The 13,380-nt window shown below is 39.2% G+C and overlaps 1 protein-coding gene across 5 annotated transcripts in view; it reads left to right on the top strand.

Moving 5' to 3' along the window:
* The window catches only part of MECOM (MDS1 and EVI1 complex locus), a 169,211-nt gene that overhangs the window by 91,910 nt on the left and 63,921 nt on the right, over window positions 1–13,380 (top strand). The window lies entirely within an intron of this gene.

The raw sequence follows: 13,380 nt of genomic DNA, 5'->3' as shown, positions 1-13,380 counted from the left end.
TTTCTTAGGAAATATTTCTCCCCACTCCCAAGATTGGAATTCCTAGCTTAGTTGTTAGATGCCATAATGAATTTGCATTCTTGTCAGTTATTTTGGTTCTTTTCCTCTGCTTCTATATGTTTCCATTTTGTTTCTCAAAAAACAAACTGCTGCCTGTGTGACAGCAGATAAATTAGGATAAGAAAAATGCTTATTCCTCTTCTGATGTAGAGATGTCTATGAAAAAAAAAACATAAAGGGCATTTATATAGAAGCTAACAGCTATTTTATAGAGTTAGAACTCCATTTAATAATAGTTAATGTTTATTAGGTGCTTATGTTCTAGGCACTGAGCTAAGTGCTGTGCATGGATTATCATGTTTAATCCTCTGTAAGATACTATCATTCTCCTCAATTACAGACGAGGAAACTGAGGTGATAAGTAACTTGGCACATGTCACTCGCCTAGCACGTAGTGAAGCTCTGATTTAAATCCAGGCTGTCCTACTCGTGTCTGTACTTTTAATCACTATACTGTTTCCCCTCCTTTTGAATGTCTACTATGTAGTAGGCATTATACTAAGAGCCATATATATATATATATATATATACATATATATATTCTCCATTGTTTAATCCTAATAACTTCCTATGCTATAGATGCCATTACCACAATTTTAAAGATATTGAAAGAAAAATTCAGGAAGTTTAAGCAGCTCAGTATCACATAACTAGCAGCAGATTCTATCCAGGGCTCCAACATCAGAGGGCTACAACTTAGCAGGAAACCGGGGAGAAACTGATTGCTCATGAGCCCAAGTGATTTTAGATTTGCAGAGAGGAAACCTGTGGTCTACTGAGCCCTGGGAAGAAGATCTTCTTGCTTCATTACGGCAGCTAACCACATTCAGCCCATCGCCTTCCCTGCTAAAGGCCACAAGATGTGGCATATTTGTGAAAACAGGTGATAGCATTGCCACCATATCCTAGGTGTGAATGATTTGACAGCAGGTTCATGTGAGTCATGAGCCACTGGGATCACCTGGACCATATTAAACAAAATCATTGGGAATGGAATAATTAGAGAAGAAATGTTGGTTTGCCATCCACAGGTTCTTTGACTGGAAGATACTTTATTTACCTTAATTATTTATCTCATCACTGCTATGGAATACTTTTCAAAGTCTAAACCAAATTCAGCAAATTTGCATTTTACTGAGGGCTTAGATTCTGCAGTGAACCAGTAATTGAAAATCAAGTGTAATCAAAATTTCCCTTGCTCAGCTCTTAAACCATCCAGTATGGACATAGATCACCTTGGCTTTGGTTGACCATGGAGAAAGTGGTGTTTTTGCATTCAGGTGCTGCATGGTGTGAAAAATACATATCTCTAAACCTAAGAGTCACACTCAATGCAACAAGATACTCAATACAAAATACATTTAAACACTGATTCCTACTGAGGGAACAGATGATTCTTTCTCCATCTGATGCTCTTTTCTGGGTAAAGGATCATTCATTCTCATTCTTGTTCTTGTTCTCTCTCTTTCTCTCTCTCTCTTCTCCATCTCCATCTCCCTCTTTCTATCTGTTCACAGTAGTTGAACATTAGTAACTTGAACGTGTATATGTTATGTTACAACACCACTGGGCTTTCCAAGACTGAAATGTAGCAAAATATACTTTATAAAGACTTTTAATGACTTTCTTGAAATATTCCAGCATTGGTTATCAAAGAGATATGTATAGGAAATGATAAACATTTATTATGATAATTTCTGCAGAGACAACAAAAACCACAGAATTAATACAAATGAACATGCTAAAGGACTTAATGAATCATTTAAATTTGATTCATCCAACTTCTTTTTTTTGAGGACATGTGAACTTTGCTAGCTCTTAGAAGAGTGGAAGAGGGAAGAATATAAAACTATATTAGATACAACGTAATATTACACAAAAGCATGAATTTAAAATTTAAAATCTATAGCCATTTCGATCTTACCATCCTAGGCTTATAATTTTGACTTTCTCCATCTCATGACTGGATTCCATGGTTTATTTGTAAATTGATAGTCCAGATCACATGGGGAGAGAAATTATGTGTGAATCAAAGTGTGTTTCTTCTTTTCTTTTAAAGTATTTATGTCACTTCTGGCATTCTCCTTTCTAGTTGTAGGCACTGCATTAGCAAGCCTAGATTTGTTTTCCAGTCAAGAACTACATACCAAAACACAAATACCTATGAGAATCTGCATCTTGGAAATTGACCGGTACTTAATTCTGGAGTTTATAGACAGGCTATATTAGGATTTTATTTGAAGTTGAAGGATTGACTCAACAAAATTAACAGAAATATATTTTTAAAGCCACACCTGAAATCATGTCCATGTTTTCATAATGATACTGAGATCTTATTGGGTACTTTAACCACTATTGGAATATTTTGACATTTTACTATTTGATATGTATCAAAAGATATGACACTCATTAAATGGATTATAAGCCTCACACTTTTCTGGCTCTACAGAGTTTTTATTTTTAAAGTGTCTAGTTATAGTCATTGACATAATAAAATGGAATTTTAGGATTTCTAATATAGGGAAGAGTGATATCTCACTACATCACTGGTCAGAACTTAGCATATTGATTGTTTTTTGATAAATCTGCAACTGGGACATCATAACTAGCATCCACCATCAGAATGTTGAAATAGGGCAGTAATTCTGGGCCAGAAATGCCTCACCATGCCTCCCCCTTTGTTTAGCACAGGCTTCTTTAGTTAGCAGTGAGCACTTCCACTAGATCACAAATTAATCACAGCCATTAGTGCTCTTTACAGAGGAGACTGTGTGGTTGCTCCTGCGAAATGTTCTGTTCCGCAGGATGATAGTTAATTCATCTGGAACAACGTTAGTTCATCAAGGTTTGTGGTTTATATAAAGATCAAATTCCTGTAATTTTGTATGCCATCTGATTTAATGTCCACTTAGTTTAGCAGTTAGACAGCCATTGGCAGGCACAACACAGGAATCCAATATCAAAAACTGGAGAAAAGGCCAGTTTAATTCTTAAATGTTTAATTCAGGCTTTGGTAGACTAAGATTAAATGACTGCTTTTCTTTCTCCTGGGGAAATATATATCTAGATAATGCCAAATCTTATTAAGAAGAGCCTAAATAATATAAAACATTGTGTGTAAATATGCCCATGGTAAAAATCTATGCTTTAGAAGGGCTTATAATGGAAGAGGATAGGAAGGTGTGGGTTGATTTTGAAAGGAAATTGTACACATTTCTTTGGAAGGTTCTCAGACCAGATACTCAAGTAAAATTACAACAGTTCACAGGCAAAGGATCAGTTGGAGAGAGTTTACTGATAACCTCCTCTCTTTGTGAGTTTGATAGACCTTCCAAATGCTTTCAAGCTGAATGAAAAGTTGAGGCTTGCTTTTGTCTCTCTTTATCCAGCACTATTTTTTAGTAACAGTTTTGGTCAAGAGTGAAAACAGTCAATTAATAGAAAAATATTTAGGCAATACTTAGCAGTTTTTACTAGTATCAGCTTTGCTGAAACAGATGCAACATAATAAAAATATTTATTTCCAAAATTGTTCCCCTTAGGTGTTCAGTGGAAGGGGAAAGGGGCTTTCATACATGTTTAACTATCTTTATTGATGCTCTATTAAACAAGCCAAAATAGGTTTCTTCACTGAAGGACTTCTTAGACTTCTAGAGTCTTAGAGCATTTACCAGATTAATGTTTATTGTGAAGCTCCAAGATGGAGCTATCTTTACCTCATTTGACCACGGAACACATTTTCAGAGAATACCTGGTAACAAGTCATTGATGAGAAAATGCTGGTGTAAAGTGCATTTCTTGCCATCAAACAACTTATAGGTAGATCAGCAGATGACAGAAATATCCCAAATGACCCTAAATATGATGACTGACAAGTGAATGTTTTTTTTTTTTTTTTTTTTTTTTTTTTTTTTTTTTTTTTTTTTTTTTTTTTTTGCGGTATGCGGGCCTCTCACTGTTGTGGCCTCCCCCGTTGCGGAGCACAGGCTCCGGACGCGCAGGCTCCGGACGCACAGGCTCAGCGGCCATGGCTCACGGGCCCAGCCGCTCCGCGGCATATGGGATCCTCCCAGACCGGGGCACGAACCCGTATCCCCTGCATCGGCAGGCGGACTCTCAACCACTTGCGCCACCAGGGAGGCCCCAAGTGAATGTTTTTGATAATGAGCACTGTAAGAATTTCAAGGAAAGAGCCTGGAGGGCTGTGTATGAGCTTGATAGATAAAACTCTGACTTCTCCTCCTTGAGCTTTTGTTTCATCTCCTGAATGCTCTTGAGTATCAGGGATAAGTAAAGCAAAGGGCCTGCGTGAACACAGTTAAAGGGCCAAGAGCTTCTACTCATCTCCCTAGTTAACCAGAACTTAGATTTGTTTAGAGGGAAGAATCAGACCATGGGCCTGGAAAGATAAATTTGACATCCACTTATAGAGAAGATTGCATTTTGAATTAGGAGCTTTATTTTCTAGCAAATTAGGAACAATTAGGGTTTTTATTAGTGTGGTTTTTCTTTTTTAGCTTTTGTTTTCAAGTAAAGCAAAACATTGTCATAACTTTTTTACTCAGGAAGACTAATTTTTCATGTAAAGATGCCACAGAATTCAGGCCTAAAATGACAAGGGCCTGCATCAGGCCAGTGCCAGTGGGAAGGTGAGGGCCCTAAAGAAACAATGTAATAGCCAGTGACTGCTCACTGGGGATAAGGAAAAGGGAGGCATCCCAGATATTGTCCAGGGTTGGTACCCAGGTAAAGGGCCAACTCAGGTAGTTGGTATAGAAACACAAGTATGGGTGCATGGGGGGAGCAATAAAGTGCTACTCCTGGGAAGCAGCAGTGGTAGAAATTTCTATCTCTAGATTCCCTAAAAGAGAATTACCAGTGCATCAATTGATTCCCATGGGGGAACAGTGGTAAATAGTCCAGTTTCCTTAGATATTAAATATAACAATTCCTGATACAGTTGGCCATAATTAATTGATTCTTGCAGCGCAGTTCAAAGGTAGTTTAGCCTATTCTGAAAAGATGCTATTCAAGATGTGAATATGAATCAAACTTGATTCCATCCTTAAGAATTTTACAACAACCCTTTAAGGAGGACCACTGACAATTTTAATAATGCACACTGAAGAGCATTACAGATACAACTGTAACGTAAGGTAGAACTGACTGTCAACCAGGAGATGATTTGGGATAAAAGATGAAAAGGTCAAACCTGGTAGTTAGGGACCAGTGGTCATAGAAAAAGAGGTGGCTTTGAAGGATAGATAAGATTTCATCCAAGATAATGATGGCAAAATAAATTATAGGCTGAGGAACAATAATGATTAAAATTATAATGATATTAGCAATATCAGTAATAATAATAGCTATGTTTTCATTGACCATATGCTAGGTGTCATGCATGAGTCTAAGTAATTTACATACATTACCTCATTTCATTTTCAAAAAATACAATGAGTTTATACTGAATTGTTAGGCAACTGGAACCCATTGAAGGATTTTGACCAGGGGAGTGAGTAACAGCTGATGCATGGGAAGATGAACAGTGTTGAGCATAAACTAGTGGGTGGGTGAGTGATGGTCAGAATAGGAAGTTATTGTGATAATTCAGACTAGAGGTAACAAGCATCCAAGCTAAGCATCCAAACTACATAGGAATGAAAATCAAGGAAGGACCCAATACATTTTTTTCAACAAACCCCTACTGAATACCTATTCCATGTCTGACGTTATGTTAGTATCTGGGCAATAGAGGCAAATGAGAGAAACCCAATTCCTACCATACTGGCACTTAAAGTCCACCAGAGGACGTTGCAGAGAATACATTTCTGGACCTTGATAATGAATATTGACCGAAAACTAGTCTGGATGTGTGTGTGTGTGTGTGTGTGTGTGTGTGTGTGTGTACATGGCCTCCTACCCCAGCTTTTAGGGCTCTTGGATCTCAGTGGTATTTCACCTCTGTCTCAGAATTCTCCCACTTACTGATTGGCAGAGAACACAGTGGGTGGGACAGGGCAGACTCAGCTGCAAGCCAGGCAAAGACGGACATCTTTGGGGATAGCACAGCTTGAGAGAAAAAAAACATTTTTCTTAAAATTCTTCTCTTCCATAGGTCAGGGTAAGGATTAGGGCAACTGACACTGGAATGGAAGAAAGAGGATAGAAAAATACTTATACTTTGCTGTTCCCTAAAGTACAAACCAGACTATCTTCCTCATTGTGTGTGTATGTAAGTCTAGTCTAACCCATTACCCAAACACAAAAACTGTGAAACTTAGTGTTTTGACCTGTTCCCATGAACTCAGAGCAGTTCACACTCATATTACCCAATTTATTTTCCCAACACTCCTATTAGGCTGATACTGTGAAACTTTCATAGAAAGCGACTCAAAGGTTAAGTGACTTACCCAAAGGCAAACAGGTAGGAGAAGAGATGGGAGCAGAGAAAGGTCTTCCAACTCACTTCTTCCACAAGATTACAAGTCTAAAAGCACTCTGAAATGGTGTTCCTAAAGCCTCAGGAAAGAAGCTGACTGTGGATTTATTACATAATGTGCTAAATGCTGTCTTGAAAATTGACTTAATTTAAATTGATAAAATAATAAAAAATTAATTCCTAGCAGTTGAGGTTAATTCCTAAAGCCTTAATTTAGCACCTTAATTCTTTGATCTAAAGTGAGGAAGAATGAGAGATTTGGCTTTTTGGGACAACTTATAATCAAGATCCAAGTTATCTTTTATAAAATAAAAAAGATTATAGTAATTTTTGTTCAGTGATCTGAAAATGCTTATTGTCTGAACAATCAGGTTGATGTGTTATGTGTTCTTTTATGAATATTTATCTCAGTTTTGTGGATATTTATTTCCTCATCATTTTTTTCTTGAATATATCTTTTGAGGCATATGCATCATTGTATTAAACATATATAATTTTGAGGGATAAGAAAGAGAAAAATAATGATATTTTGACTCTTTTTCTCTACCAAATTTTACTATGATGTATTTTATTAAAGTTTTTATTTTATCACAATGTATTCATTTAAACTTGGTATAAATTTTTTTTGTTGTTGTGCTTTAGCCACAAAATAACCACTCAGCATAATGGCTTAAGACTGAAATACATCAAAATAGCCCAACAAAAAATATTTTAAATATGGCAGCCTTAATTGGAGTTTTGGAAATAAATCTTTGAGTATAATAATTTTTCACTAGAGCTGTTGTCTCAGGAAAGTATTTCATCTTAGTTTCCAAAGAGCTGCTATCATTACTAAATATATTTAAAGTTGAAGCAGAAAAAAAAAAAAAGGATCACGTTTATTCTGGGCAAATATACTATAAAACACTCATCTGTTAAGAAAGTCATCTGCATTTTTTAAAAAAGATCAGATAGGTGATTATGTTTGTGTAGTTAATTAATAAAAAGGGAAGTAGGTAATGATTCACTAGGGAAACTTTTCTATCACAGTATCTGTTAGGAGGGATCCCATGCTGGAGGGACAATAACGGGGTGCTAATTCTGAACGCACACAAGGCTGTCCTACAAAGACATCGAGATTTGTAGGAAATCAACCCTCCAGCAGTCCTGGCAAGCCAGACTGACCCCAGCAAATGAAAATAATCAAAAGTAATTAGAAGCGTGCTGGACTACTCCTCGGAGAGCCAGGCGGGAGAGTAAACATGCCTGAATCCTCGAGCCACTGCGAAGGCCCATGTCTGAGCTGTTAGGTGCCCTGACCTTGTCCACATAAAGATGTGATTTATGAAGTGCAGGGCACAGCAGCAGGGCTTCTGTCTTCTCCTGGAGAACCAAATTACTGAGGTGGAGATTAACATGCTTTCAGTCGGGCCCATTTCCAGACCAAGGGAAATTTTTTATTTACATTATTTTTTACCTTTAATTTCCTCTTTTCTTTCTTTCTTTCTTTCTTTTTTTTTACCAGTTTCCCCACCCCCATAGAGTTAAAAAAAAAAAAAAGTCCATCAAAAGAGACCAGAAATATCTCTCCTGAGCAGTGGTAATAACGTATATTGGTGACCGGACATCCAGAGCATTTTTTATTTGTAAACTCTTATTGTGCGTGACCGTTTTTTTTGCTGGGTCTACCTACCCAATATGACAGGATTCATCTTTAAGTTTAGGGAGCCAAGCTTGTGGAATACTCCCCTGACTAAAACATATAACTTAAAATTAAAATATTACCTTTGATTCCATGGCTTCCCAATCTAGTTTATCTTGCCTATGATTCTTCATTACAAGGCTTACCTATTAAGTAAAAAGATTTGACAGAAGAAATTGTAGGTGGTCAAGAATTTGGAGGGAAGGAAAGAGGAGAGACAAATTGGAGTTTCTGTATTGGGAGAAATATTTATATGCAAATCAGTGGGAAATCTCTTGAATCCTAAAGACGTACTTATATTTTTTTCTTAGCTTTGTATCAGTTAAGTTAGGTAAGATTTTACAAAATCCGATTCTGATGTGGAAAAGGAAGCATTGATTTTCTTTTTAAACACACATCAATATCCATACATGAAGCTAATTTAATTAGCAAGCAGTTATTGTTCAGCCAAATGTCAATTTCTCAGATTATTTCATGCTTCTTGATGTGAGCTGTAAGCAACAGGATTTAACAGGATCTCTATGAATGAAACTGAACTTGAGAAAGTAAAAATGCACTTGTATGTTCTTGAAAAGCTACAAAAAACAAAACAAACAAACAAATAAAAAAAAAAAAACCACCAAAAAACCAAAAAAAGAAACCCAAAACAAAACAGCATTAAAACAAAAATGTCAGGCTTGGAGCTCAGTGTATATTTAGTGGCCTCAAGAAACCCAAATCTACAGAATTAAGAGAACTCTACTTAGGCTGAGGTTATAAAGTGCCTTCCTCTATAAACTAAAAACATAATGTCAGGGTGAATGGGAACATACTTTATTAACTTTATGGTATTGAAAACTGCCAGCAAGTTGTCTTGTTTTTAAATATTGTCCTCTGTAGAGTGTTACAGGGTTGTTTGTCCACAGGAAGCCTATTAAAAGTGGACAGTGCAGTCATTTCATCTGGCTTTGGCTGGACTGCTTTTCTTTCCTTTAATGATGTGCTGGAATGTACCATGCCCATAGGGTCTCCATTAGCAGAACTTTTACTTCTGGGACAACCATGAAGTTTAAGGCTTAAAAGAGGCATCAGCTTACAGTCTTGTGGGAATCACTTGAATACTGGGGTACTAACTTCTTACTGCTTTAACTAATATATTGACTTATTTTAAATAAACAGTTACACAGTGAAGGCAGAGCCAGTGGCCTTATTGGAAATCTTTGAGCCTTTTAAAGATTCTGCAATCCACGCAGATGGGGGAGGAAGGAAGGGGCCTGAGGAGGGTTTATGCCCTTTTCAGGCCAGGAAGAAAACACATTAACCTCTCCCACCCCAGCCCTGCCATCAGCCAAAGGGGGATCTTTACAGCTCCCAGAAAATCTATCAAGTCACACTCAAACCTCATATTTTCCAATGACTTTTTCCTGGTAAACAACAATTAACAGAACAGGGCAGAAAAAACGATCATTCCTTCTGGAAAAATGTTTTTAAAGTATGATTCTTTTTAAAAAACATTGCCACCAAATCACTCTATGTTCTGCTTTTAAACTGTACATTTGTTGTTGTATGTTCTCCTATTCCGTTCCCTTAATACTTAGATCATCTGTGCTGATACATGTTTGCAAATTAAAGCTGGTTTGAGATTATAGTAAAACCATTATTTTTAATAGCCCATTTCAAGGGCAGCGCTAAACACTGCAGAACACGCATGTTACTGATTACTGCTGAGCAGACAGCAGCTTTTGCAGACTAATTTGTAACTGGGAACTACTGTAAACAGATTTCACCAGAAATCCCAAGGAATAAAGGGAATTGGTGGTGGTATTTCTCTCCTTGTATTTGTTTATTGTTTTAGAAAACTCCTGATGTTGAGCCAGTTAACCGGGGAGCAAAGCAAGCCCCCCACTGCAAAAAACCTTTTCCTCCAGCCCTCCGGCTTCTCTTCCGTGTCACTTTTGATCAGGGGAGGGAGGTCAGGGTCTTGTCCTAAAGGGTTATTATTGAAATAGCCAGAGGCTCCTTTCATGAGAATCAAGGCCCTTCTAGCTACTCCGGGATTTCAGGACCCCATTTTTAAACTTCAAGTTGCGCCGTCAGGAAGAAGCGAGGTCCGTGAAGTTATCACAGTATAGTCAAAGAGGGGAGGGGGCGGGGGTGGTGGAACGAGAGGGAGAGGAGAGAGAGAGAGAAGAAATACTGAGATCTGATGTTTGCCAAGGTCCTTTAGTCTTTCTCACAAGTTATTCAGTGGAGAACCTGACTGAGGATGATGACATTAATAAAATAATAATGATAAGGCTAAATAATCCCCTATCTCTCTAGATCAATCTTCCAAGGACTTAGAAAGAAAGTGTTAACTCTTTTGGGCTCTATCTGAGGAAGAGAATTTCATGCGTAACAATAGCCTTAGCTCAGGTCCGTGTCTGCGGGGCTGGACTGCAGGGTGCACCCATCCGGGCTTGAGGCTCCGGAAGGCGCAGGATCGCGCGGGAGGCAGAGGGCAGAGCTCGGCTGCCGGCACCCGGCGGGCGGCAGCGGGTTCACCTGGGTGGCTGGAGCCGCCAGCGCCGCTACTTAATTCGGGGCGCACCGCCATCTACCGGCCTCCTGACGCACCTGCAAGTGCTCAGACCTTGAAAGTCGCCCCGCCTCCCCTACCCGAACCCAATATAAGGGAAAAAACTCCGAGGCCCTTTCCACGATTCCTAATTTAGCCAGGACCTGCCACTGATTCCATACGAACTTCTGTTTATCCACCGACGTTTCCTCCTTTTCAGAGCAGCTTTGTAAAGGGCAAGGAGGTGGGGGCCAGAGACAAGGGCAGGGGATTGGGGCGTTGAGCTCTCAGACCCCCTGATCAGGCCGCACTGTCTGAAGCAATCGGTTCCCCAGATTACTTGTATTTAACACACAATGCATCATAAAACAAATCCCTCATCCTGACAGGAAGAAAATAGAACAGCTCATAGCTCGAGCCGGTCTAATTTATGGCTAAATTAAAAAAAAAAAAAAAAAAAAAAAAAAAAAGGGTCGGGGGAGCTCCTACAATGGGCAAGTTGAGGAAGGGCAGGAAATCAATGGCAGCAGCAAGCCCGGAGCTCTTAAAGGTTCTCAAGCGCCGAATTCTATGGGAATATCTGACCGGGTTTTAGGTTATTTACAAAGGATTTTTCCTGTCCTACCTACCATTGCTGTGCGATTTTCCCGCAAACAATGGCCATTATCTGAAATAACAGTTCAATGTCACAGATAACAGGCCACCAAAACGAATTAGTCACCACCTCTTGTCATTTTCTCCCTTCCATCCCTCCCTTTTGTTACTATTTTTGTTTTTAAATCAGCATTTTGAGGAAATACAGATCTACTAGATTTACACGTCTATTTGCACTTGGAGAAAACAAAAAGGGACTTGTACCGTCTCCGTTTGCAGATGAAGTTTAATATAAACGCGCTTTCCATCCCGTCTCTCTCCACCCCTCCCCCTCAAGTGTCCCTTGACTCGCTTACTTTGCTTAACTTTCCATTGTTGAGCTGAGAAGTTGGATTTTGTCCATTTGTTTTTATGAATGGAGTTTTGTGATAAAAAGCGTTTATTTCCATTTAACCGATGGATTTTACTAAAATCTCCAAGCTTGGCTGGAGTAAATCCGTAGACACTTTTATTTTGCCATGCATTCCCTATATTCTTTCTTCCAATGTTGTTTCTGGAATGTGTTGATAAAAGCTGACCATATATATTAGAAAATTATTAATCACCATATAGTACTGATTCCCCCAAAACAACAGTTATGATGTTAAAAGTTAAAAAATAATCTGAGTTATCAATTCCACTTTGGAGCATTCATGATGTTTTAGTTAATGTATCAGAGAATATAGCAAACACTCACCAGACAATCGTCTACTTCTCTAAGCCCCTAATACGCTATTTGGGCAGGTTATATGCAAATAATGTTTCAGATTTTTAAATTCCTTCTTCTAAGAAAAATATGATTTAAAAAGTAGCATGCTCTTCTGCTGACCTAACTATGATAATGAAGGGAAAAATCAAAGTACGAATTTCAATAATAATAATAAATACTTAACAGAAAACTGGAAATGTCCTTTTCAACTTTTTAGGCTACTGTTTTCGGAGAATTTCTAAAGTAATTATGGTTAGCGTGAGCCAGCGTCTCTTCAGCCTAAACCTCCTCCTCGCCCCCTCCAGCGCCTCACCCCCAGCCTCGTGCACACACCCTCACACCCCGAAAGCCCTTCTCCACCCCAATACTCCCACCCCCAACACACACACACACACACACACACACACACACACACACTTACACTTGGGCTTTCAGGACACCGAAACAGAGGATATTTCCCTGGGGAAAGAAATCCTGCCTGGCTAGATCTCCCCATTGGTTGTTTACCCAGAGAAATCTACATGTTTAAGGGGGATGGTGCATCCGTAATCAGTCTGTCCCTATAGGACTGAGTCTTGGCGACCTTTTTGTGACCTCTCTCGCCAGAGGAGGCTGCTGTCACTTTAAAAATTTACTGAAAGAGGAGCCTGTCTGGCTTCCGATCACTCTGGGCGGCGGGAGATAGCTCCCTTTCTCCCTCGCCCCGGGTTCTTTCTGGATGGCCGAGCAGATCCTCTTTAAAGAGACAGTTCATGAAATAGAAACCCGGCGGCTGAGCTACGAGTTGCGAAAGGGGACGATCCCGTGAGGGTCTAGGACCGGGCAAGGCTCAGCGGAGGATCAGAAAGAGGGCTAGAGCTCCCCTCGCCTCCCCAGGCCCCCCACCTTTTCAAACTCTCCTCCTCCTGCTTGTATCTCCCCCCCCCCACCCCCCACCCCACCTTGGAACTGGGAGAGAGAAGTGGAAGAAGTTTTAGTGGGTTTCAGATAACTTTCATTACACATCGGGCTGATAAGAGCAAGAGAAAGTGAGAAAAGAGGGAGGTGATGTGAACCAGAAGGAATAGCTCGGAACTCATTTAGGAAGGGGGAAAAAAGCCAAAACACACCAAACTCGGGTCACCCAGACGAGAGGAGACTTCATTTCTGGTCTTAAAAATACACTGTTGGCGGACAATAAATCTGAAACGCGTGGTCCTGGCGAGCAGATCCTAGAGACGGACAAAGTTATCAGAGACCATTCGGAAATCGAGACGCGAGGCTTTTTTTTTTTTTTTTTTTTTTTTTTTTTTTAACATCTCGAAATGTGGCTCGGGATCGTA

The sequence above is a fragment of the Mesoplodon densirostris genome, chromosome 5, assembly GCF_025265405.1.
Source record: "Mesoplodon densirostris isolate mMesDen1 chromosome 5, mMesDen1 primary haplotype, whole genome shotgun sequence".
NCBI lineage: Eukaryota > Metazoa > Chordata > Mammalia > Artiodactyla > Ziphiidae > Mesoplodon > Mesoplodon densirostris.
The sequence above is the reverse complement of the archived record's forward strand: the minus strand, read 5'-3'. Positions and strand labels throughout refer to the sequence as shown.